General features: G+C 44.5%; 1 pseudogene; it reads right to left on the minus strand.

The window, feature by feature from the left end:
* Positions 1-4,784: 4,784 nt before the first annotated feature.
* Positions 4,785-4,902, minus strand: LOC124778969 (annotated as a pseudogene).
* Between the last annotated feature and the right edge of the window lie 21,896 nt (positions 4,903-26,798).

Below are 26,798 nucleotides of genomic sequence, written 5' to 3' on the forward strand. Positions count from 1 at the left end.
CTCAGATGTTAAGTCCCATGGTGCTCAGAGCCATTTGAAAGTGATGAGCACAGGGAGGGATGGCGCTATGAGAACAAGGCAAAGGATTATACAAGCTTTTGTGTGATCCAGCACGTTGCAACAAAGATAAAAGTTGCTGAGAGCGAAGAACAATGGAGGGAGTTCTTATTACTGAGTGCGAGAAATTCGCTATGCTGATAAATGGCATTTAAAATTCGTTAACTGTTACTGAAGCTTTACTGAATATTAACCGATTTGCATGGGATAAGAGCAGGGTGAGAGACAAAATGATGATGATTACAGTCATTGAAAGAAGAGAATGAGTACACTGCTCACTCTGAAAGAGGGCGGTATAATGAACTTAGCTTACGAGATACATGGCAACACTTTAGCAATTCGAAAGGAGTTTGAGCCAGAGGTGGCCATTAACAGGATCTGATTGCGACGTAACTAACGGTACGCCAGCGAGCATTTGCATTGCCTCACAAATGCTGACTTGTAGAGCTGCAGTTTGTCCCCGTCGGCCAACAGCATCTCCAGCGCCCCCTGCTTTTTGCATGTTCAGTCTTCAGCTGCCTATTTTCTCCCATTTGCCCTATAGAGTACACACCTTTTGCCGCATCTTCTGACCAGTCACAGCTCCAGCCTCCACGCGCAACACGAAGGCCCAATCAGCTCACAACCGAACAGCACTCTATGGATTTCTGGTCCGCCCATTTTAGATCTCAGAACTTCTACCACGAGCTTCCAGCAACCAGTGGAAACACACGCTCACAGACTCTGCTCAAGTCACGCACGCCAAGACAGAGATGGCTGTTGTCCTATGCCACCATGTCTCTCCTTGCTCTTCGATTCCTCTCCCCTGTTATCATCCTGTGCATTCCTGCGGTTCAGGCCTCGTTTTCTAAGCTTGGAGAGAGCAGAAAATTCTCCTTGGTACACAGCCAGACTTGGATTTCGTGCAAGACAGGGAGTGTTCATGAAATAGAGGCTGCTGATCATATCGGGAAAGTGAGTATTTAATAAAACATATACCCCACAGATCATTTCCTGTAGACATGGGTCCGAGTAGAAAAAGGTACAGATGGTACATGAAAATGATGAAGTACCATATCCAGCCGATAGGCTAGACTCTAATGAAAGGTGTACTCAAAGTAATAGACATTTTTCGACGTATAAAAGGATGTCCCATTCCTTAATTCACTTGTTAGGGGCCGAATCTTCTTTTTGTTAAATCTGAAGTACGTGCTGTTCTTCCTCGGGGTTCAAGCCATCTCCACAAAAACATTTCATCGAAAGTGGTTCAGCAGTTTATTCGTGATGACGTAACAGTTACTTTCACATTTGTAGTATTAGCATGGACGACGAAACCTAAGATCCAAAAGGGCCACACACAGTGTGGGTCACTCAATGTGTTTGTTATTCTCAGCTGATGAGAGCTTCTGTGTGAGTATGCAAAGCAGGAGGTAAGTTGATAAACAAGTTGTCCTGCAGAGTGGACGCCGAAAACACGCCCGCCGCAGCCGGCGCCTCTGTTAGGGTGGGAGCGGAGCGGAGCTAAAGCGACCGGGCCGTGCAGCGCAGCGCAGTGTGCTGTGCGTGGATTACCGGGCCACGGCGCGCTGCTGATTGCTTGTCAGCCCGGTGAACGTCCCACCTTGGAGCGCCGCCTACGGCCTCTCCTGGCGCCCTACACGTGGCGCCGCCCCCGCCGGCGGTGGTGGGGGAGGGGGGGGGGGCTGCTGTAGCTGGCTGGAACTGGAGCCGCCGCACTGCCCGATAATATCTCCAGCCACGTCGCTGCGCTGCGGATGACAACGCCATCCCCAGGCGCGCGGCCTGCCTTCGTTACAGGCCCGCCACGGAGACCTCTCTGCTCTGCGTTTTAACAGGTGAAAGTTAGCCGTCAACGGCTCCTCTCATATTTTTTAACTGATTCTGTGACATCACGGCTCTATTCATCGTATCTCTCCTAGCATTTTAAATATCACAATACATTCTGGTGCACATGTTCTGCACTTCGGCTGTAGTAATTTACTTACTTATTTGTTCACCTGATAAGACGAGGTGGATTTTGATCTGATGGTGGCATATGCCACCTGAGGAATACTGTATGTACTGATAATGGTTTCTACGTCGTCCACCAACAGATGCACTACTGGCCATTAAAATTGCTACACCACGAAGATGACGTGCTACAGACGCGAAAATTTTACCGAAAGGCAGAAGATAATGTGATATGCAAATGATTAGCTTTTCAGATCATTCACACAAGGTTGGCGCCGGTGGCGACACCTACAACGTGCTGACATGAGGAAAGTTTCCAACCGATTTCTCATACACAAACAGCAGTTGACCGGCGTTGCCTGTTGAAACGTTGTTGTGATGGCTCGTGTAAGGAGGAGAAATGCGTACCATCACGTTTCCGATTTCGATAAAGGTCGGATTGTAGCCTATCGCGATTGCGGTTTATCGTATCGCGACATTGCTACTCGCGTTGGTCGAGATCCAATCACTGTTAGCAGAATATGGAATCGGTGGGTTCAGGAGGGTAATACGGAACGCCGTGCTGGATCCCAACGGCCTCGTATCACTAGCAGTCGAGATGACAGGCATCTTATCTGCATGGCTGTAACGGATCGTGCAGCCACGTCTCGATCCCTGAGTCAACAAATGGGGACGTTTGCAAGACAACAACAATCTGTATGAACAGTTCGACGACGTTTGCAGCAGCATGGAATATCAGCTCGGAGACCATGGCTGCGGTTACCCTTGACGCTGCATCACAGACAGGAGCGCCTTTGATGGTGTACTCAACGACGAACCTGGCTGCACGAATGGCAAAACGACATTTTTGGGATGAATCCAGGCTCTGTTCACAGCATCATGATGGTCGCATCCGTGTTTGGCGACATCGCGGTGAACGCACATTGGAAGCGTGTATTCGTCATAGCCATACTGGCGTGTCACCCGGCGTGATGGTATGGGGTGCCATTGGTTACACGTCGCGGTCAACTCTTGTTCGCATTGACTGCACTTTTAACAGCGGACGTTACATTTCAGATGTTTTACGACCCGTGGCTCTACCCTTCATTCGATCCCTGCGAAACTCTAAATTTTAGCAGGATAAATCACGACCGCAAGTTGCATGGGCAGCTGTACCTGTACACGCCATCCAAGTTATGTTCGACTCAATGCCCATGCGTATCAAGGCCGTTATTACGGCCGGAGGTGGTTGTTCTGGGTACTGCTTTCTGAGGATCTATGCACACAAACTGCGTGAAAATGTAATCACATGTCATTTCTAGTATAATGTATTTGTCCAATGGATACCCGTATGTCTTCTGTACTTCTTTTTTGTGTAGCAATTTTAATGGCCAGTAGTGTAATATTTTAGAGTGTGCATGGTGGCATCTAGACGAATATTCTTCAATATTCGTGGTAAGGAAGAACGTGCGAGAAGAGGATTTCATTTGGGGAGGTTGCCTGCTTTAGGACAGGTGCCGTTGGAAATGCCGCCAGTGGTGCTTATTCTGCAGCTGCAGAGGACGGCACCTGCGTATTCAGCGGCGCCCGTTTGTGTAGCAGAGCGGCGCGGAGGCGCCTACTGTTTTCGCTGCCAGTCGGGCGTGAGCGTCTGTGCGTGGCGCCGTCGCGCCGTCGCTCCTGCCCGCTCGAGCGTCCTCGCCGGCTGGGCGCACGCCGCCATTCGATTCGTAACGCCCTCTCGTCCCGAACCCCCCCATCCCGCTCCGCCAGCGACCACACAAGCGCCAGTTCCTCTTCTGAATGAGTGGGCTTTTGCACATGAGTTCGCTTTTATCTCTGACGAAGGTTATTTGCTCCTCTCAGTCGCGCTGGGTCTCTAGTTTACTTGACCATCTTCGAAGCACCTGCGGCACGTAGTCGAATTCGCAGCTGTTTTGGTCCTAAGCCTATCTAACGTACTGTGGTTGTGCTATCACATTCTTCAAGTATGCTAAACAATTACCGATTCATAATTAGCTTAGATATTAACAAGCTCTTGAGGCTAGCAATGATTATAATAAATAACTCTTTTTCTCGAACTCGCTACGTCTTGCAAGGGCGCACTTGATTACTACGAAGTAGACACTAATGACATATCACTATATAGGTATTGCCTCTAATTTTTGCAGGTCCCAATTACAATTAACTCAGAGGTTGGTAATTTTCGCCAAAATGGCGCTTACCGTTGTAACGGAGCGCTTTATGCTAAATTCTAAAGGTCGTTTGCGCAGAAATACACCAGAGAGGCGCCGGAGAAAGGCATCTGGACGTTGGAAGCCGTCAGCCAGTGTAAGGTAGCATAGCAACCTGTTCAATAACTGTGCAAATGGGCACAGTTAGTTTGAATACGTGAAGTCCGAGTTCTTCTGCCCTCTCGATGCATTTTTCGGTGGCTGGTGCAGTCTCTACATCACATGGCCATACGATTTACGCGCTATGCTGATGCAATATGAGTATTAAAGGCTCCATTATATCGATTAAAGATATGTGGTTAAAGATCATGTCGCTCGACAGTTACGACAATCACATGGTCTGGAATTACGAAAAAGCAGCAGCACTCCGTCTTCTAGACACAAGTGGCCTGTCGGAACCATCCGACCTCTGTGTCATCCTCAGCGGAGGATGCGGATAGGAAGGGCGTGTGATCAGCACACCACTCTCCCGGTCGTTATGATGGTTTTCTGTGATCAGAGTCGCTACTATTCGGTCGAGTAGCTCCTCAATTGGCATCCCGAGGCTGAGTGCATCCCGAAAAATTGCAACAGCGGATGACGGCCCAGACGGTCACCCGTCCCAATGCCGACCACGCCCAACAGCGCTTAACTTCGGTGATCTGACGGGAACCGGTGTATCCACTGCGGTAAGGCCGTTGCAATCTGGAATTACGAAAGCAACTAGTAATTTCGATTGCCTCCTGATCGACGACGCCTACAGGCCACCGCTAACGTAATTCCACACTGAAGAGCCAAAGAAACTGGTACAGATGCCTGCCATCTTGTAGGGACCCAGAGAGCATGCAGAAGGGCCGCAACACGACGTGGCATGGACTAGAAGTAGTGCTTGAGGGCACTGACTCCATGAATCCTGCAGGGCTGTCCATAAATCCGTAAGACTACGAGAGGGTGGAGATCTCTTCTGAACAGCACGTTGCAAGGCATCCCAGATATGCTCACTGATGCTCATGTCCGGGGAGTTTGGTGGCCAGCGAAAGTGCGGCAAGCGGAAGTGTTTAAACTCGTAAGTGCGTTCCTGGAGCCACGCTGTAGCAATTCTGGGCGTGTGGGTGACGCATTGTCCTGCTGGAGTTGCTCAAATCCGTCAGAATGCACATGAATGGATGCAGGTGATGAGACAGGATGCTTACATACGTGTCACCAGTCACAGTTGTACCTAGATGAATCAGGGAACCCATATCACTCCATCTGCACAGGCCCCACATCATTACAGAGCCTCCACCAGCTTGAACAGTCCCTGCTGACATGCAGGGTCCATGGCTTGATGAGGTTTTCACCATTCCCGTACACGTCCATCCGCTCGATACAATTTGAAACGAGGTTCGTCCAACGAGGCAACATGTTTCCAGTCATCAACAGTCCAATGTCGGTGTTCACGAGCCCAGGAGAGGCGTAAAGCTTTGAATCGTGCATTCATCAAGGTTACACGCGGCTACCCTCCGTCGGAGGTTCGAGTGCTCCCTCAGGCAAGGGTGTGTGTGTTGTCCTTAGAGTAAGTTAGTTTATGTTAGATTAAGTAGTGCGTAAGCTGAGGGACTGATGACCTCAGCAGTTTGGTCCCATAAGACCTTACCACATAAAAGGGTACACGAGTGGGCATTCGACTCCGAAACCCCATATCAATGATGTTTCATTGAATGGTTAACACGATGACACTTGTTGATGGACCAGCATTGAAATCTGCAGAAATTAGCGGAAGGTTTTCACTTGTGTTGAACGATTCTCTTCAGTCGTCAATGGTCCCGTTCCTGCAGGATCCGTATCCGGCCGCAGCGATGTCTGAGATTTCATGTTTTACCGGATTCCTGATATTCACGGTACACTTATGAAATGGTCGTACGGGAAAATCCGCACTTCATCGCCATCTCAGATATGCTGTGTCCCATCGCTCATGGGCCGACTATAACACCACGTTCAAGCTCACTTAAATCTTGATAACCTGCCGTTGTGGGAGCAGTAATTGGTCTAACAACTGCGACAGACACTTGATGTCTTGTGTAGACTTTTTCGAACGCAGCGCCTTAATCTGCCTGCTTACGTATATTTGAATACACATGCCTGTACCAGTTTCTTTGGCACATCAGTGTATAACCATGTGCCATTGCTAGACAGTCTCTCTCCCACTCGCCCTCAATTAAGTATAAATTTTTTCGTTTTGTACGCATCCTCTGATTACATACGTTCATCCTTTTTTTTTTTTTTGGTTCGTCAAGCTTTGACTCCCAGTTTAGTAATAGCTATGTTCAATCAGGGTAGTTTTGTCACAATTTTCACAATCATTTTACCTTATTCACTCGTGTGAGCATCATTGCTAATGTATTTGTAGAGCTTCCGTTGGATCGCAAATAACGTATTGAGCCCAGTTGAGTAAAATTAAGACAACTGCCACAACTTATGCAGAAGGCTACATAAGTGCGTCGGACTAGAGCGTACTAAACGTTATCATCAGAAACTGCTTGCCAATACAACCAGAACTACCTTAATGACACCGGACTGTTTGCACATCTCCATGTGCAGCCAAAGGATCAGAGTCAACATATCGCTGATGCAGGAGGAAGGTACAGCCATTGGGGCTTCACATCCGAGCCACACAAATTTGTGTCCTGCATGATCGAAATAGATGCTGTGGCAAAACAAATCGAACCTATGTCAGTCTACTCGCTATGAGGCTACATGTCAATGAGTCTACGTGACTCGACCAGCCGCTGGTAGCTGCTACTGATGCTTTGCACTTAGCATTCTCCAACCAGCAGGATACCTGGAAGCTTACTTCAGCTACTGTCTCCTCCTGCCCTGGAAGTTTGCACCTCGAACCCAAGACCGTGCAAGTGTTCAACCACTATCATCTGTGCTAATTTATTGCCGCCTGCTTCTGTATGGGTGGAGAACCACCGCTGGTGCTGGGAGCTGTCTCATCCTCTGGGGCCTTGACATGATACTGCTATCCTCTGCACACTACATCCTAGGGTGCCTGACATGCCAACGCATGTTGCTGTGGTCAGCGTACTTAATGAACTGCTGCCATCCCCCTTGGGCCATGACATGAATCTGCTCCCCTCTGACACTGCTTCCTAGGGTGCCTGACATTCTCTAGGGTGCATTACGTGCTACTGCATGTTGCTGTGATCAGCATACTTACTGAACTGCTGCCATCATCAGCACTGGCCTCCAACACCAAAGGTGCTGGGAGCAGTCTCATCCCTCTTGCACCATGACATGACTGTGCTATCCTCTGCACACTACTTGCTAGGGTGCCTAACATTCTCTAGGGTGCATTACGAGCCACCACATGTTGCTACGGTCAGCATACTTACTGACCTGCTGCCGTCATCAGCACTGACCTCCAGACACTCAAGGTGCTGGGAGCTGTCTCATCCCCCTTGGGCCACAACATGACTCTACACTTCTCTGCACACTGCTTCCTAGGGTGCCTCACATCCTCTAGGGTGGATTACGTGCTACCGCTTGTTGCTGTGATCAGCATACTTACTGAACTGCTGCTGTCATCAGCACTGGCCTCCTGACATTCAAGGTGCTGGGAGCTGTCTCATCCCTCTTGGGCCATGACATGACTGTGCTCTCCTCTGCACACTACTTCCTAGGGTGCTTGACATTCTCTAGGGTGCATTATGTGCCACCACATGTTGCTATGGTCAACATACTTACTGAACTGCTGCCATCATCAGCACTGGCCTCCCGACACTCAAAGTGCTGGGAGCTGTCTAACCCCCTTGGGCCACGACATGACTCTACACTCATCTGCACACTGCTTCCTAGGGTGCCTCACACCCTCTAGGGTGAATTACGTGCTACCGCATGTTGCTGTGATCAGCATACTTACTGAACTGCTGCCGACATCAGCACTGGCCTCCCAAAACTCAAGGTGATGGAAGCTGTCTCATCTCCCTTGGGCCATGACATGAATCTGCTCTCCTCTGCACACAACATCCTAGGGTTCCTGACATCCTCTATGGTGCATTACCTGCCACCACATATTGCTGTGGTCAGCATACTTACTGAACTGCAGCCATCTTCAGCACTGGCCTACTGACACTTAAGGTGCTGGGAGCTGTCTCATCCCCCTTGGGCCGTGACATGAGTCTGCTCTCCACTGCATACAACATCCTATGGTGCCTGACATCACTAGGGTGCATTATGTGCCACCACATGTTGCTCTGGTGAGCATGCTTACTGAACTGCTGCCGTCATCAGCACTGGCCTCCTGACACTGAAGGTGCTGGGAGCAGTCTCATCCTCCTTGGGCCATGACTAGAATCTGTTCTCGTCTGCACACAACATCCTAGGGTGCCTGACATCCTCTAGTGCGCATCATATGCCACATCTTGTTGCATTGGTCAGCATACTTACAGAACTGCTGCCGTCATCAGCACTGGCCTAGTGATACTCAAGGTACTGGGAGTTGACTCATCCTCCTTGGGCCATGACATGAGTCTGCCCTCCTCTGCACACAACATCCTAGGGTGCCTGACATCCTCTCGGGCGCATAACATGCTACCGCATGTTGCTGTGATATGCATTCTTACTGAACTGCTGCTGTCATCAGCACTGGCTGCCCGACACTCAAGGCGCTGGGAGCTGTCTCGTCCTCCTTGGGCCATGACATGACTGTGCTCCCATCTGCACACTGATTCCTAAGGTGCCTTACATTCTCTAGGGTGCATTATGTACTACCACATGTTGCTGTGATCAGCATACTTAGTGAACTGCTGCCGTCATCAGCACAGGCTTCCCGACACTCAAGGTGCTGGGAGCTGTTTAATCCCCCTTGGGCCATGGCATGAATCTGCCCTCAACTGCACACAACATCCTAGGGTGCCTGACATCCTCTAGGGTAGATTACGTGCCACCACATGTTGCTCTGGTCAGCATACTTACTGAACTGCTGCCGTCATCAGCACTGGCCTCCCGAGACTCAAGGTGCTTGGAGCTGTCTCACCCCCTTGGGCCATGACATAACTCTGTTTTCCTCTGCACACTGCTTCCTATGGTGCCTGACTTCCTCTAGGGTGCAGTACGTGCTACCGCATGTTGCTGTGATCTGCATACTTACTGAACTACTGCCTTCATCAGCACTGGCCTCCCGACACTCAAGGTGCTGGGAGTTGTCTCATCCTCGTTGGGCCATGACATGAATCTGCTCTCCTCTGCACACTGCGTCCTAGGGTGCCTGACATTTTCTAGGGTGCATTACGTGCCACCACAAGCTGCTGTGGTCAGCGTACTTACTGACTTACTGACATCATCATCAATGCCCTCTCGACAATCTATGCTGTACCCACTGCCAACCGTGCATTTTTTGTGGACATACACGGAATACCACCTGGGGGAGTTGGTTTCTCTGAATACCAACGCGAATTTTGTAGCTGATTAACAATCAATGAATATTTTACCAATGCTTCTACGATAACACCACGTATGACTACCAGACATCCCATCACTACTCCTTTCATAAACTGCGTTGAGTGGTGAAGTTTGGCAACCTGACCGCCAACTACCCATTCCACCACCCTACATACAGTCCTACCATTGTGGCCTCTATGAAATATACATATTGTATTGAGTCTGTATTCAAGTCTTATTAATGGAGACTTCCACCCTTAATCAATAATCAAGTCCAATTTACTGCACTGTGATTGTCAATATGAATCACGCCTATAATAGGATCCTTTACGCACCGTCCGATCAGGGTCTATGGTAATGGACGTTCGTTTTCTGGTCAGACAGCTGGCAACACCGTTTCAACTTCTCACGTAGTAATTATAAAATGACTGCTTCAGTTTGGTCATTTGATCCGACCTAACTAATTTGCTCAAGATAAGTGTCGCATTGCTTCCATAACTGTGACCATTCGTTGTTGATGGGCATGGAAGAATAAAAACAATAAACTTGAAAATGCTCTAAAATAAGAGGCAAACGATAACCAATATCGAGGCAGTCTGTTGGAAAGTGTTGTTTTCTATGCATCTACAGAATCAAAATGAATGATATTCAATACGGTGTTGCTCCTACCTGTGTATTGTACTCATTGGATCCTCGTTAGCAAGAGATCCAAATGGTGGTAGAGATGTTGGCTAAAGGCAGATCTACTGCCGATATGTAGATTTAGGGCTGGACCATACATACAGTCCTGGCCCAATACTGAACTGCCCGCACATCACCGTCGATAGAAAAGATGAGTGTCTGGCGTTAAAATATAGCTGGCCCAAATCTTTGCTAAAACCGTAGGACTAACAGATCGCTACAGCGCTTCGTAACGCATCGTAAATATATCGTTCTAGCTCTGTCGTGTTGAAATAATGTCGGCTAAACTTGTTAAAATAGCTGTCACAGGTATATTGTGCTCCTACCACTTAAAATTTGATGATACTTTCTCCACGGTTTAAACGTGAGTACTACGTCGGCTTGGGCGAAAATTATGCTGCACTGTTATTTCCTACTGCTAACTCTGCCATTGTTTTCATTCTCATCAGTTGAATATCTTTCCAATCGTTGGAAGAAAGCATCTAATTCCTTTGACGACAGTGTAATTCTTAGTCCCTAAGTTGGTCATGGCAATATCTGTCTAAATGTGATGGTTGACAAAACCATTTTATTTGTTTCCTATTTGTTTTAAAATATCATTACACATTTTTCTCCATGTATGCCAACGTGTCTTTGGTTTTAAGATTATACTGATGACTCTTTAGATATCTCAGCCAAGTAATTGCCTATACTCCTTTCCCTTGCACGCTCTACATAGTTAACCTTGTAGTGATGTGTTGTTACACCCGTGGTTTCCCCTTCCACTAATGAGTAAGTCGGGGAATTATGTGCCTCAATCTGCTGCATCCGCTTGAAATCCATTTAACAACAGCCCAGGAACGCTGTTTTGTCAATGTATTAATACGTACATAGAGCTACCATTACTCTTTATTGAACTGGGAGCAACTACGTCAGAATTCGGAATTGTTTGGAAGTCATAGGGAGAGTAAGGTGGTGGCTCTAAAACTTGAACAATACGAAATTTTTGAACATGGATGTGTTGTCAACGACCGCTTACAAAGCAAAGTTAAAGCAATAACAGCCCTCAGTCCCAAAAATGAAGTCTTTTGACCTAGGTTTCGGCAACTGATAAGAGTGCCTTCTTCAGAAGTAAAACATTTGAACTGGTATGTCACGGATAAAATAGATATCAAGCAATAAAACTTTAGTCACAAAATTTTAAAATAGAAAACATAGAACCCAAGCCACTATGGGCTGCTCACACATGTCGAGCTGCGGTAGCATCAGTCTTTTAGTGTGTTTATGTGATATTTCTGCAACGGCAACGCAAAAGTCTGATTTATGTTGCTCTTTTCCAAACCATGTGGGAGGAGGAAGAATTTTGGGAACTACGTCTTGTACCGATGGTGATATATCTGGTACTGTAGTAGAAGAGTTACACGTATGTTGTTCTTTTCCAGACGTTGTGAGAGACTGAGGAAGTTTAGGAGCTGCTTCTTGTACCAATGGTACCGAGTTTTGTGCAGCGACATTATGTACGAGAACAGGAAATTCGCGTTCATCATTAAGAATAGTTAGTAACTGAAAAGAATTTCTCTTGATATGACTAACATCTTTGCAATGATGATATAAAACGACATCCATGGTAATGTAAACACTGAATAACACCTTTATTGGGAATGTGTACCGTGCATACTACGTTGCTTAAATCGTCATATCTCTGCTGAGCAATGCGATGAAATGGTTTTATAAAAGAGCGTCCCTGAATCCTTTTGCCAGTTGGAATCTCTCTGAAATGTATCAGTATACGTCGCCATAGAGACATTTTGCTAACTGTTACAGTACTACTAATAAATGGAAATACATTAGAAAAAACAATTCGTGTCCTGGCACACTTAAAACGCTTTAATGGCGTCATTATCTGTTTAACACAGAAATTATCCTCTAGTACTAATCGAGCTACGTTTCTAACAGCTCATCTAAAAATACAAATATTGACTCCAGAACTATGCGAGACATGAGTAACATTGATGCAAAGATGCAAGAAATTATGTCACTTATCGATTTTACGTAGGCATATAATGGGAATAATGTCGATGGTGACAGCCTTTTCTGGCGAAATCAGATTTTCAGAAGAAACAGGTTTGCTGGAACACCCGGTGTTTGCTGAGACGACTAAGTCGTAGAGGTTTCAGCAGCGCGTCTATTTCCGCGCACGTTCGTAGCTTCGGTGTTGACAATTGACTGTAGTGCCGCGCTGTAACGATTTCTAGGAGCTCGTCATACCGACAAAGGTGCCCTATTTAACTCGGTTACACAGGAGTCGTATCCTCTTCGGTAAAACGAATTACACCGCATTGATTCTTGTTAATTAATCTATAACAAAACGAACTTCACAAACTGTGACGGTCACTTTAAGCTACTGTTTGTAAGACTTTTGCAACAGCAAACAGATGCACTTGTTTAAGTTCGTTGCTATAGTCAGCTACAGCGTTAATGGCCTCCCCACAGAACAACAAGGAAAGAGAAGCGCAACTTCCGTGTTAAAAGAGGGAAACACAGGCCGATAGCAACGCCTCTAGTGGTATGGAGATGAACTACAAAAAAGGATAAACATTTCAGGTTGCATCCCTCCTTGCTTATGTACGCTGTTTTTTTTTTTTCTTTTAAATTTCTTATCTCAGTTTTCTGGACGTACTATGTAATTGTTTTGGCTAGCATCATAATAAAGTAACTGAAACACGACTATAGCACATTGCAGTACAACAGTGACAAACTTATTATTCAGAAATATTTGTAGTCCAATTTAGCCGCAACAATTTTATTTAGCTTCAGCTATTTAAGCAGCAAGCTTGTTTCGACTTACTGTCAGTTTCAAGTATTGCATCTAGTTTTTATGACGCACAAAACATCCTGGAGCTTTTATATGTTGATAGAAATAAGTATAAGTGCGTCAGTTTACTAGTCTATTTTTGACGTTTGTGTCTAACTGTCGCTGCTCCAATGATGCTTTCTTGAGCATCAACTGTCAGGCGCTACCGTCAAAAATAGACTTCCAAACTGACACATATTGATTTGTATCAACATATAAAAGCTCCAGGACGTTTTGCCCGTCACAACAACTTGACGCAACATTTGAAACTGACAGTAAGTCGAAACAAGCTTCAAGTCTAAATAACTGTCACAATCTAAATAAAAATTGTTGCAGCTAATTCCTGATTAATTTCTTACTTTGACGTCTTATAAACTATGGGGTCAATGGAGAAAAAAACTATAATTAAGAGAATAATCGGCAGTTAGGTTCAATTAAGAAATCTTTATCACAGTATTAATTAATGAAGAATTCTAAAATCGTTACAACTATATTTCAGGACTGTAATTTCTGAATAATTACCCAGGAAACCTGCACTACTGACCATTAATTTCTTAAAAGATATTCCTACATCTTACGATTGCAAATGCTTCAACACAAAAAAGAAGACATATATATTAAGTACCAAAAATAGGAAAGGTGGAAAAAACAGTGAAATGAAAGCAAAACTTACTTTTTATTTCTCAAGCAGACAATAAAAATTTCACTGTGAACAACAGTTTCACCTGATTCACTAGTGACATTAGAAATTTCACATGGACCACTTGCCACATGTTTCGGGAACACATCCCTGTTTAGCCTGTGCCAAGTTTTATTCATAGAATCTTCTTCGAAAAAATGATCTTCACAAACAAAATAAGTAGCACAATTCACATCAGATGACAGTTCACACTTTTCCATTTCAGAAGAAATTCTTGAAGTGGTTTTGGAAACCTGTAGAATTGCTTGTTGTGTAAGTAGGCTGTTTATGTTTTCTCTATGTAAGTAGGCTGTTTATGTTTTCTTTATGTAAGTAGGCTGTTTAGCTTTTTTATTGGTAACGCCACCTCTGTATGAAAATCACTGGCTGTGCTGTGTGCAGTCCGTGGCAGCTTTGCATTGTTGTAATACTCGCCATTGTAGTGTTAGGCAGCTGGCTGTGAACAGCGCGTAACGTTGCGCAGTTGGAGGTGAGCCGCCAGCAGTGGTGGATGTGGGGAGAGAGATGGCGGAGATTTGTAATTTGTCATGAACTGATATATATATATATTATGACTTGTGATGATATCAAGGTAAATACATTGTTCGTTCTCTATTAATATCTTTCATTTGCTAACTATGCCTATCAGTAGTTAGTGCCTTCCATAGTTTGAATCTTTTATTTAGCTGGCAGTAGTGGCGCTCGCTGTATTGCAGTAGCTTGAGCAGCGAAGATTTTTGTGAGGTAAGTGATTTGTGAAAGGTATAGTTTAATGTTAGTCAGGGCCATTCTTTTGTAGGGAATTTTGAAAGTCAGATTGCGTTGCGCTAAAAATATTGTATGTCAGTTTAAGGACAGTCTTGCAAGAATTGTTCTTAAACTGACATACAATATTTTTAGCGCAACGCAATCTGACTTTCAAAATTCCCTACAAAAGAATGGCCCTGACTAACATTAAACTATACCTTTCACAAATCACTTACCTCACAAAAATCTTCGCTGCTCAAGCTACTGCAATACAGCGAGCGCCACTACTGCCAGCTAAATAAAAGATTCAAACTATGGAAGGCACTAACTGATAGGGATAGTTAGCAAATGAAAGATATTAATAGAGAACGAACAATGTATTTACCTTGATATCATCACAAGTCATAATATATGTATATCAGTTCATGACAAATTACAAATCTCCGCCATCTCTCTCCCCACATCCACCACTGCTGGCGGCTCACCTCCAACTGCGCAACGTTACGCGCTGTTCACAGCCAGCTGCCTAACACTACAATGGCGAGTATTACAACAATGCAAAGCTGCCACGGACTGCACACAGCACAGCCAGTGATTTTCATACAGAGGTGGCGTTACCAATAAAAAAGCTAAACAGCCTACTTACATAAAGAAAACATAAACAGCCTACTTACATAGAGAAAACATAAACAGCCTACTTACAGTTGCTAACTTTCTCCGTTGAACCGACGTAATATCCAGATGGAAAGCTGGCGAATTTACAGGAGTATTTCAACGTCAATTTGTTATGTTGAATATTCTGAAAATACATAAAATTCTTAATCAAATAAAACTACTACTGACATACCAAAGTTATTTAAGTAAGCAAACAAATCACACAGCTTCATTCACGATAGAAGAGAATACAAGTCATTTATAGGCTACGAGATTATTTGCTGAAAATTAAATGTCATACTTCAGGATTAATTGCGGACATTTTTTTCACCAGGAAATCTATTCAATTCTACGGTGAACTTTATGAAATTAAAAGAAAAAACCCTGTTTATAATGAAGATCAGTACTATTTAAATATGAAACATGTGCAATGACGACTGTAACCGATGACTTCAGTACAGAGCAAGACGATATAATAACAACCGCCATTGGATAGCTGTCATTGGTCAATTCCAGCTTCGCTTGACCTCTAGAGCCTCTAGTGGTCTGGAAGGAACTACCTGGCTTGTTGCCTCTTCTCTCATATAGCTTTCACCCCCGTGGGCCTCCCACCGCGCAGCTCACAAAGAATGCTGCGTTGTCAACTGGAATGAAAGTACACAGACAGCAACTTACGTAACGGATGGGTATAATACCGGTGCTTTAACCTGCCTTCCTACGGTTTGGTTCATTGTACGCTACAAATCGTTCGCGATATATTTACTAAGTATACCTAATAAGTATGAGTTACACATAACAGAAAGGAAAATCTGTTCAAGCTTTCTCAACCACAACGACATACAGAGAAAGCAGTAATACAGACTCTCGCAATGAAGGATGGATGGAATAATAAATTACGCCGTTTGTTGTCGCCTCTTACTTTATTAATGAAACGACGAAAGAATGAATCCTAAATTATCAATAGCAGGATGAACAGCATTTTAAACTACGTTGTATTTTAGTCACAATAACGAGAGGGGTGGGCGGATGGATGGATAGAATACAATGAGGTCCTCTATGAGGGAATATTTGTTTGATACGATAGAAGAAGAAATAGGAGTGGATTAAGAAGAGATAGCGGATCCAGTGCTAGAATACTATTTTGAGAGAGCTATCGGGGATTTAAGATGAAATAGGGCAGAAGGAAAAGATAACATTCCATCTGAATTTTTAAAATCATTGGCGGAATCGCCAACACAACGGCTATTCACGTTCATGTATAGAATGTACACTACTGACCTTTAAAATTGCTACACTACGAAGATGACGAGCTACAGACGCGAAATTTAACCGACAGGAATAAGATGCTGTGATAAGCAAATGATTAGCTTTTCAGAGTATTCACACGAGTTTGGCGCCAGTGGCGACACCTACAACGTGCTGACATGAAGAAAGTTTCCAACCGATTTCTCATGCACAAACAGCAGTTGACCAGGGTTGCCGGGTGAAACGTTGTTGCGATGCCTCGTGTATGGAGGAGAAACGGGTGGCATCACGTTTCCGATTTTAATACAGGTCGGATTGTAGCCCATCGCGATAGCGGTTTATCGTATCGCGACATTGCGCCTCGCGTTGGTCGAGATTCAATGACTGTTAGGAGGATATGGAATCGGTGGGTTCAGGAGGGTAATACGGACGCCGTGCTGGATCCCAACGGCGTCGTATCACTACCAGTCGAGATGACAGGCATCTTATCTGCATGGCTGTAACGGATCGTGCAGCCACGTCTCGATCCCTGAGTCAACAGATGGGGATGCTAGCAAGACAACAACCATCTGCACGAACAGTTCGACGACGTTTGCGCAGCATGGACTATCAGCTCGGAGACCATGGCTGCGGTTACCTTGACGCTGCATCGCAGACTGGAGCGCCTGCGATGGTGTACTCAACGACGAACCTAGGTGCACGAATGGCAAAACATCATTTTTTGGGATGAATCCAGGTTCTGTTTACAGCACCATGATGGTCTCAACCGTGTTTGGCGTCATCGCGGTGAATGCACATTGTAAGCGTGTATTCGTCATCACCATACTGGCGTGTCACCCGGCGTGATGGTATGGGGTGCCATTGGTTACACGTCTCGGTCACCTCTTGTTCGCATTGACGGCACTTTGAACAGTGGACGTCATATTTCAGATGTGTTACGACCCGTGGCTCTGCCCTTCATTCGACCCCTGCGAAACATTACATTTCAACAGGATAATGCATGACCGCATGTTGCAGGTCCTGTACGGGCCTTTCTGGATACAGAAAATGTTCGACTGCTGCCCTGGACAGCACATTCTCCAGATATCTCACCAACTGAAAACGTCTGGTCAATGGTGGCCGAGCAACTGGCTCGTCACAATTCGCCAGTCACTACTCCTGGTATCGTGTAGAAGGTGCATGGGCAGCTGTACCTGTACACGCAATCCAAGCTCTGTTTGAAACAATGCGCAGGTGTATCAAGGCGGTTATTACTGCCAGAGGTGGTTGTTCTGGGTACTGATTTCTCAGGATCTATGCACCCAAATTGCGTGAAAATGTAATCACATGTCAGTTCTAGTATAATATATTTGTCCAATGAATACTCGTTTATCATTTGCCTTTCTTCTTGGTGCAGCAATTTTAATGGCCAGTAGTGTAGTAGTCTGACGATATGCCATACGACTTTTGGAAAATTGCCATCCACACAATTTCGAAGACTGCAAGAGGTGACAAGTGAGAGAATTATCGCATAATTTGCTTAACAGCTCATGCATGCCAGTTACTGACAAGAATAATGTACACAAGAACGGATGTGTTAGATGACGATGGCACCTGAGGTAATTCTGACGTTGTGGTTGATAATGGAAGCAAGACTACAGCAAAAATCAAGACACGTTCGTAGGATTTCTCGACCTGGAAAAAGCGTTCGACAATGTGAAACGTGCAAGACGTTCGGAATGCTCGAGAAAACAGGGATAAATTATGTCGAGAGACACACACAGGAGCCAAGAGGGGATAACAAGAGTGGAAAACTGAAAACGAAGTGCTCAGACTACAAACAGTATAAGACAGAAATTTAATCCTACACCTCTAGAGTTCAGTTTGTACATCAAAGAAGGAAAGAACGGTTCAGGAGAGGAATTAAAATTCGAAGAGAATGGGTATCAGTTACACGATTCGCTAATGACATTGCCATCCTGAGTGAAAGAGAAGAAGAATTACATGATCTGCTGAGTGGAATGAACAGTTTAATCAGTACAGAATATGAAACTAAAACTAAACTCCGCCCGAACAGGCCTCGTAAGGCCCAACGGTACCGACCGGCCGCCGTGTCATCCTGTACCAACAACGACTCTGTACTGTTGTACTTATAAGTAATTCTTGTTGTTTTGCATGAATATATACCAACTTGTACAGGAAAGAAACTCGTTAATGCCTAATGAGGCTGGCGACCGTATTATTGTCACATTGGTAGCATCTTCTGGTTTGCTTTTGATCCATTCTGACGTGTGATTGCATTTCGAACTTACTTGACGTATCATTGTTATTACAGAATGGATGTAAGTCTGATTTGCCACCATTCAGGTACACGCGGTCGATATCTATGCGAAAATCCTTTCTCATAAGTTGTATCCCGCTCACTTACCATAGCACAGGCCTTAACGAGTACTGTGTCAGGGATTACAATCTTACCAGCCAGGGGCATCACTTGATGTGGATACGGAGTGGCATGTTCTCAGCACACCACGTGCGGAATATGTATTGAGAATAAACAGAAGAAAGACGTAGGTAATGAGAAGCAGCAGAAATGAGAAAGGAGAGAAACGTAATATGAGTATTGGTGGTCACGAAGTGGACGAAGTTATAGAATTATGTTACCCAGGGAACAAAATAACCAATGAGTGACGGACGGAGCAGGGAGGATATCAAAAGCAGACTAATACTGGCTAAATGGATTTCCAGGCCAAGAGATGTCTAATAGTATCAAAAATAGATCTTAATTTGAAGAAGAAATTTCTGAGAATGTAAGCATGGAGCTCAGAATTCTTTGGTAGTTTAACATGAACTTTGGGAAAACCGAAACTGTAGAGAATCGAAATGTTTGAAATGTGGTGCAACAGACAAATGTTGAAAATTAGGTGAACTGATAAGGTAAGGAATGAAGAGATTCTGCGCAGAATTGGAGAAAAAAGGAATATGTGGCAAACACTGAAAAGGATGAGGGACAGGATGATAGGACATCTTTTAAGACATCAGGGAATGACTTCCATGGTACTAGAGGGAGCTGTGGAGGGCAAAAACTATAGAGGAAGACAGAAATTGGAATAAAATGGTTCAAATGGCTCTAAGCACTATGGGACTTAACATCTGAGGTCATCAGTCCCCAAGGCTTAGAACTACTTATACCCAACTTAATCTAAGGACATCGAACCTACGACCGTAGCAGCAGCGCGGTTCCGGACTGAAGCGCCTAGAATCGCTCGGTCACAGCGGATGGCGAAATTGGAATACATCCAGCAAATAATTGAGGACGTAGGTTGCAAGTACTACTCTGGAGATGAAGAGGTTAGCACAGGACAGGAATTCGCGACGGGCCACATCAAACCAGTCCGAAAATGGATGGCTCAAAAAGAAAAGAAAGGCTAGGTAAGTGAAATAAAATTTCCATTACACAACAGATTTTGCTAGGAAACATTTTCTACTGCGCAGACAGCTTGACAAGAAAGTAAATATCTCGTGAATATTACTAAATAAATTTACATTCCATTCACACTCAATTTTATTTAAATGTTTCAGTGTCACTGCCTTCAGAGCTAGAGCTACTGGATGTCGGTGCCAGACTGATAATTAACAAACCTATTATCTCGTCTTTAACAACTTCTTTCACGTAATCTTCCTCTTACAATTTGTTAATATTACGTACGCACACTTCCCAGTCAACAAGGGCGATTTTTTCAATTGCATCATGATTAGTCTTTCAGTGTCAGTTATTGTAACTAGTACTTTTATCGGCCACGTATCTCTTCATCTGTGCCAACACCAGTTTTATTGCATTATAATGGTACTAAGGAGGAGGTATCCATATCACCTTGTAACTATGTTGCAGAGCTTTGGAAGCAACTTCGTATTTTCCTCTTTCACTAATCGCTCCTCGTTCACAATGTCTTAATCTTCATTTGATTCAGGTATATAATCATCATCATCACCAGTGAAGTCAGTTTCCTGCTCAACTTTGGAATTCTCCAAGAGAGGTAACACATCATCAGAAAGTCGACGCTGACGAAACGTGTTCGAAAACTTGTCTCGTGGACAAAGACTATTACTTGGATGACGTGGTATAAACTGTGGAAGACTGGAATTTACACGTGCCAAGTTGCAACAATGAGCAGCAACTGCTCTGCATGACTGCTGACTGTTGCTGCCTTATTATTGGATAATTTGCATATATTCAAAAGAGAAATTACAGTGGGGTCAAACTGGCCCCTTCAGCCATCTAAGTATATCTCATGAAATGTCAAAGAAAATACAAATGTTTTGTAAATTATAAGACATCATCATAAAGAGGAGAAAATGTTAGGAAAACTCCTGTTATTTCACTAACGTAGTAAATAAATTCGATATGATAATGAATGGCCACTTTGACCGCTTCCGCCGTTCTAGTGTTGAGTGATCTTACGGGAGTCGGCAAGGTCGTTGGCATTAATGCATTACGTAAAAATTAATTAGAGTATAAATTTCTTTTGTGTGAATAATGCAATCGCAGCTGCTCTTTCGTGGGTCTAATTAACCGATACTGTAGATTTCTTTCGCATTTGATCATCACATACTGTTCATGCCTACAGATTCGATTCATTTATGTTAAAACGGATCTGCTACATGAAGATTAAACATACATTATAGCACGAAAACGGTAAAACATTCCTGGTAACTTGAAAGAAAGATACTACGAAGTAATTATGCTCCTTTGAAAGAGGCGAAGTGTAGGAGAGTAAGATTTAGCAAGAGGAAGATTTATACACAAGGTTACACACTGAGGTAGCAAAAGGCATGGGATACCGGTGTGCGCATATACAGATTGTAGCAGTATCGGGTAAGAGTAAAAGGGTCAGCGCACTGGTGGAGCTGTCATTTGTACTCAGGTGATTTATGTGAAGTTTTCCGAGGTGACTATGGTAGTTGGAGCTCGACGCATAGGACATTTCAGTTCGGAAATCTTTAGGGAATTCAGTATTCCGAGAGCCATAGTGTTATGAGTGTGCCGAGAATACCAAATTTAGGACATTACCTTTAACCAAGGACAATGAAGTAGCCGATGGACTTCACTTGAAGTTCGAGAGAAGCAGCGTTTGCTTAGAGAAGTCAGCGCTAGCGGGCAGGCAACACTGAAACGACTGGAGAAATCAATGGTGGACGTACGACGAACATACCGTTAGAACAGTGTGACGAAATTTGCCGTTAATGGGTTATGGCAGCAGACAAACGACGCGAATGCGTTTGCTAATTGCTAACACGACCACATCGTCTGTAGCGCCTCTCCTGGTCTCGTGATCATGTCGACTGGAACGTATCACCTGTCAGAAGAGTCCCGATTTCAGTTAGTAAAAACTGACGGTACGGTTCCGTGTGACGCAGACCCCACAAAGCCATGGACAGAAGTTGTTAACAGGGCACTGTGCCAGCTGGTAGTGGGTTGTGTTTACATGGAATGGACTGGATCCTCTGAGTGTTCGGCTACTTGCAGACCATCATTGTCTTCATGTTCGCCAACACCGACGGAACTTTAATGGGTGATTATGCGCAGCTTCAGTCGGCCACAATTCTTCGCGACTGGTCTGAAGAACATTCTGGACAGTTCGAGTGAATGGTTTCGTCACCATGATCGACCGTCATGAATCACACCGAACATTTATGGGACATAATCTGAGGTCTGTTCGTGCATAAGATCCAGCACCGCCAACACTTTCTCAGTTATGGACAGTTATAGAGGCAGCATGGCCCAATATTTGTGCAAGAGACTTCAAATGACTTGTTGAATCCATGCTACGTCGAGATGCAGCACTACCCTAGGCACTGTATTGGGAGGTATCCAATGACTTTTTTCATAGCAGTGTATAAGGAGAGAGACACTAAATTTTTTTCAGTCTCAGAGAATGGGATGTGATATGTCTGCGTAAGCAGAAGAAACTAACGATCAAAGTCCGAAAACAATTTATTGGACTGCTCAATTAACCAAAACACATTCTCCAAGTATAACAACAACACAAAACAGTGATCTGTGTTCGAATCGCAACTACATACAAGAATAATATAGGAAACAACTGAAATAATTTCCTACTAGTCTCCGCCAGAGACTTCTTCTATATACCAAGCCTAATCCAGAGATCAGCGAGAAGATCCAAGCCGGGCTGCCGATTTGCGACCGAGCGCCGGCCTTTATAGCGCTTCGGCTGATGAGTACCTCGGAACTATTTTCCATCACGTGGTTTGACGTGTAAAAATAGTTCCGGGATCTGCAGCGACCTCTTCCTTATGTTTATGGGGGCCGGTAGTGGCCCCTGGTGGCCGCTGGTGTCTTTGCTGAGTTGTTGTTTGGGCCGTTCATCAATGTTCACTGTCGGTTGTGTAGTGTTTCGATGTGCCTGCGAAGCGGGCAACCCGCGGCTGCAGGCTGTCAGTTCGGTTGCTGATACCCTAGGCGCCGTGATGTCTGGTGGAGATGGCCACAGCAGGAAGGGTTGCAGATGACGGGATGTCTGAACCAGTAACGGGGAACAGGTGATATTCAGTCTTATCGAAATTCCGAATAAGTATGTGGGGGGTATCCAATGAGTTGGCTGACCTTAATCAGCTCTTAGCAAGCAGCTAATCTTTTACTTTTACGCTGTACATCCTGTTGCGGAACGCAAATGCCTAATACGTTACAGTCAGCAACGTTGCGTCTTCTGCGCTATTGTGAGTAGTGTAAACATTTACGGTCCCCCGATAAAGGACAAGAATCGCTAAGAAAGTTTCACGATGCGCTCGCGGCCGCAGGTTAACGTTGTTGACGATGGCACGCCCTGTGAGGCGGCCGGGGTTGGGCGGTGCCGCAGCGAAAGGCACCTCGTTATCGCATCAGTGGCCGACCGGCCCTCCGCACTTACGGCGGGCGACGCCGTGGAGATGGGGGTGGAGACAGGAGGGGCGTTATAATGGCATTCCGGCGGCGGCCGCGGTCGGGGCGATGACCTGCCGAGCGGCGTCGCGGGCGCCTGCTGTGGTCGCTGTGTGTCCGCCACACGCCAAGCGAAGGGCGTGGCGCCCAGCCTGTGTTCCGACTCGCGGCCGTGAACGACGCGGGGCGTAGTCTACGCGATGTGCTGTAAAGCCTGGGGCAGATGACAGTTATTTTGGCACGACGTCCCTATGCAAGTTCGATTCCTACTTGGCATCCCTCTCTCATCTCGAAATTCGGTATGTTACGGTTGGTTTCTAATCCCACAAGGGCCTAAGCTACAGTTTGTGGGCTCCCCAATTAAATAAACGTTTGATGTCTGAGCGAGAACCATCGACTAGTCTGAGTTTCGTTAGAGATTTTATTCCTCGATCTGTGTGTTTCACGTGAATAAAATTGTAACCTCCCCACAATAAAATAATATAAATAATATTCAAATTTAGCGTAACTACCCAACATGGAAATATGAATAGCATTGTCATTTAGTGTAACCTAGCAACAGTTATACCAATAATAAAGTGACTAATTTCTCAATAAAATTGTGGCTCACTTATAACCTTCAACAATTCACTATGAATTTAAACTGGTAAATTTTGGGCGTCAGCAGTGCTGCGTCATGGCCTTGAAAGATCATACTGAATAAATTGAAAATTCTTACCTCAGTGAAGTCGCCGGATAACGCATATATATCTGCTCTCATAATAAGTTTTTCTGGCACAGCCCAGTGCAGTGCTGGCCGATGGATTTCTCATGTATAAAAGGAAACAACTGATTTTTTTTTGCAATTAACGGGATGACCATGGATTGGAGTAATTAGTAAATTCTTTAAATTGAGATGGATGATTGTCAAAAGTTAATTTATATAAAAAAGATTATTATTAAAAGATTTTTTAAACATTTACATGGGACTTGATATAACAATACTATATACGCGCAAGGCTGCTTTTACCTTATATTTTATCGCTCACGCTCCACCATCGCTCCCCACAACCGGCCCAGCCAAGTTCATACACACGACTCTTAGCAACCACTTACTACAACTGCCACACAGTTACTACTGCTGACAACAATGCTCTCTGGTCTGAGATGCTCTTATAGCTTACATATCGCAGGCAGCGCGTGAGCAATCGATCCGAATTACATCTATTCGAGTGCACTAGCAACAAATTCTTTAATCATGGACCTCTTACAAAATATCCACGAACTGCTAAAACTTTAGGAACATATCAGGGGGCGATCACAAACTTCCCGTGTGAGTACGTTGATGCAACGTGTGTGCAACCCAGCGCTACTCCATTATGGATATACAAGGTATTCGGGAATACCCGTTACAAATTTTGAATAGTAACCCATGTCCGGAAACAACACACAACAACACTACAGCGTTTCAAAGCTATAGACTCTGGTGCCTATAAATATATGTATATACCGGTTGATAAAATTCCGCCGGCCGAAGTGGCCGTGCGGTTAAAGGCGCTGCAGTCTGGAACCGCAAGACCGCTACGGTCGCAGGTTCGAATCCTGCCACGGGCATGGATGTTTGTGATATCCTTAGGTTAGTTCGGTTTAACTAGTTCTAAGTTCTAGGGGACTAATGACCTCAGCAGTTGAGTCGCATAGTACTCAGAGCCATTTGAACCATTTTTGATAAAATTCCCGAATTATCAGTTTAATAAGACACGGCTGCAAAATCCTAACGCGAATTCTTTACAGCTGAATGCAAAATCTAGTAGAAGCCGATCTCGGGGAAGATCAGTTTGGATTCTGTAGAAATATAGGAACACGTGAGGCAATACTGAACCTACGACTTATCTTAGAAGCTAGTTTTAGGAAAGGCAAACCTACGTTTCTAGCATATGTAGACTTAGAGAAAGCTTTAGACAATGTTGACTGGAATACTCTGTTTCAAATTATGAAGGTGGCAGGGGTAAAATACAGGGAGCTAAAAGCTATTTACATTATGTACAGAAACCAGATGGCAGTTATAAGAGTCGAGGGACAGCAAAGGGAAGCGGTGGTTGGGAAGGGAGTGAACAGGGTTCTAGCCTCTTCCCGATGTTATTAAATCTGTATATTGGGCAAGCAGTGAAGGAAACAAAAGAAAAATTCGGAGTAGGTATTGAAATCCGTGGAGAAGAAATAAAAACTTTGAGGTTCGCCGATGACATTGTAATTCTGTCAGAGACAGCAAAGGACTTGGAAGAGCAGTTGAACGGAATGGATAGTGTCTTGAAAGGAGGATATAAGATGAACATCAACAAAAGCAAAACGAGGATAATCGATTGTAGTCGAATTTAGTCGGGTGATGCTGAGGGAATTAGATTAGGAAATGAGACACTTAAAGTAGTAAAGGAGTTTTGCTATTTGGGGAGCAAAATAACTGATGAAGGTCGAAGTAGAGAGGATATAAAATGTCGACTGGCAATGGCAAGGAAAGTATTTCTGAAGAAGAGAAATTTGTTAACATCGAGTATAGACTTAAGTGTCAAGAAGTCGTTTCTGAAAGTATTCGTATGGAGTGTAGCCATGAATGGAAGTGAAATAGTTTGGACAAGAAGAGAATAGAAGCTTTCGAAATGTGGTGCTACAGAAGAATGCTGAAGATTAGATGGGTAGATCACATAACTAATGAGGAGGTACTGAATAGGATTGGGGAGAAGAGAAGTTTGTGGCACAACTTGACTAGAAGAAGGGATCGGTTGGTAGGACATGTTCTGAGGCATCAAGGGATCACCAATTTAGTATTGGAGGGTAGCGTGGAGGGTAAAAATCGTAGAGGGAGATCAAGAGATGAATACACTGAGCAGATTCAGAACGATGTTGGTTGCAGTAGGTACTGGGAGATGAAGAAGTTTGCATAGGATAGAGTTGCATGGAGAGCTGCATCAAACCAGTCTCAGGACTGAAGACCACAATAACAACAACTGGTTGATTCCGCAGTGTTGTCACAAGCTTTCTAGGATGATGTAGAAGGATAATTGTATGAATTCGGGATAAGCGTTCCTGTATCAGAAAGGAATGAATTCGAAAATTTTAAGCAGAGACCGTTCTGGTACCTCTGAAAAGGAATATATGTACTGTTGTTGCTAAGATTGTAGGGTAGGGAACATTCAGAAGTAGTACTATGTACCAAAACAAGTAAGAAAGTCACGTAAACATGGGCTGCAAAATGCATACTTTAAGATCTATGAGCAGTTGTTCGATAGAGGAGATGTTTCCCAATAGGGTGAAGTGCTCATAGCTGCTCATGTACCCATTTTATAGCCCAGGTTTACTGGAAATTGTTTATTGTTTTGGCCGATAGGCCACCTCTGAACGTTGCCAGCCCAATAACCTTAGAAGCAACAGTAGCAGTACATG

This window comes from Schistocerca piceifrons, chromosome 2 (genome assembly GCF_021461385.2).
Source record: "Schistocerca piceifrons isolate TAMUIC-IGC-003096 chromosome 2, iqSchPice1.1, whole genome shotgun sequence".
Lineage (NCBI taxonomy): Eukaryota > Metazoa > Arthropoda > Insecta > Orthoptera > Acrididae > Schistocerca > Schistocerca piceifrons.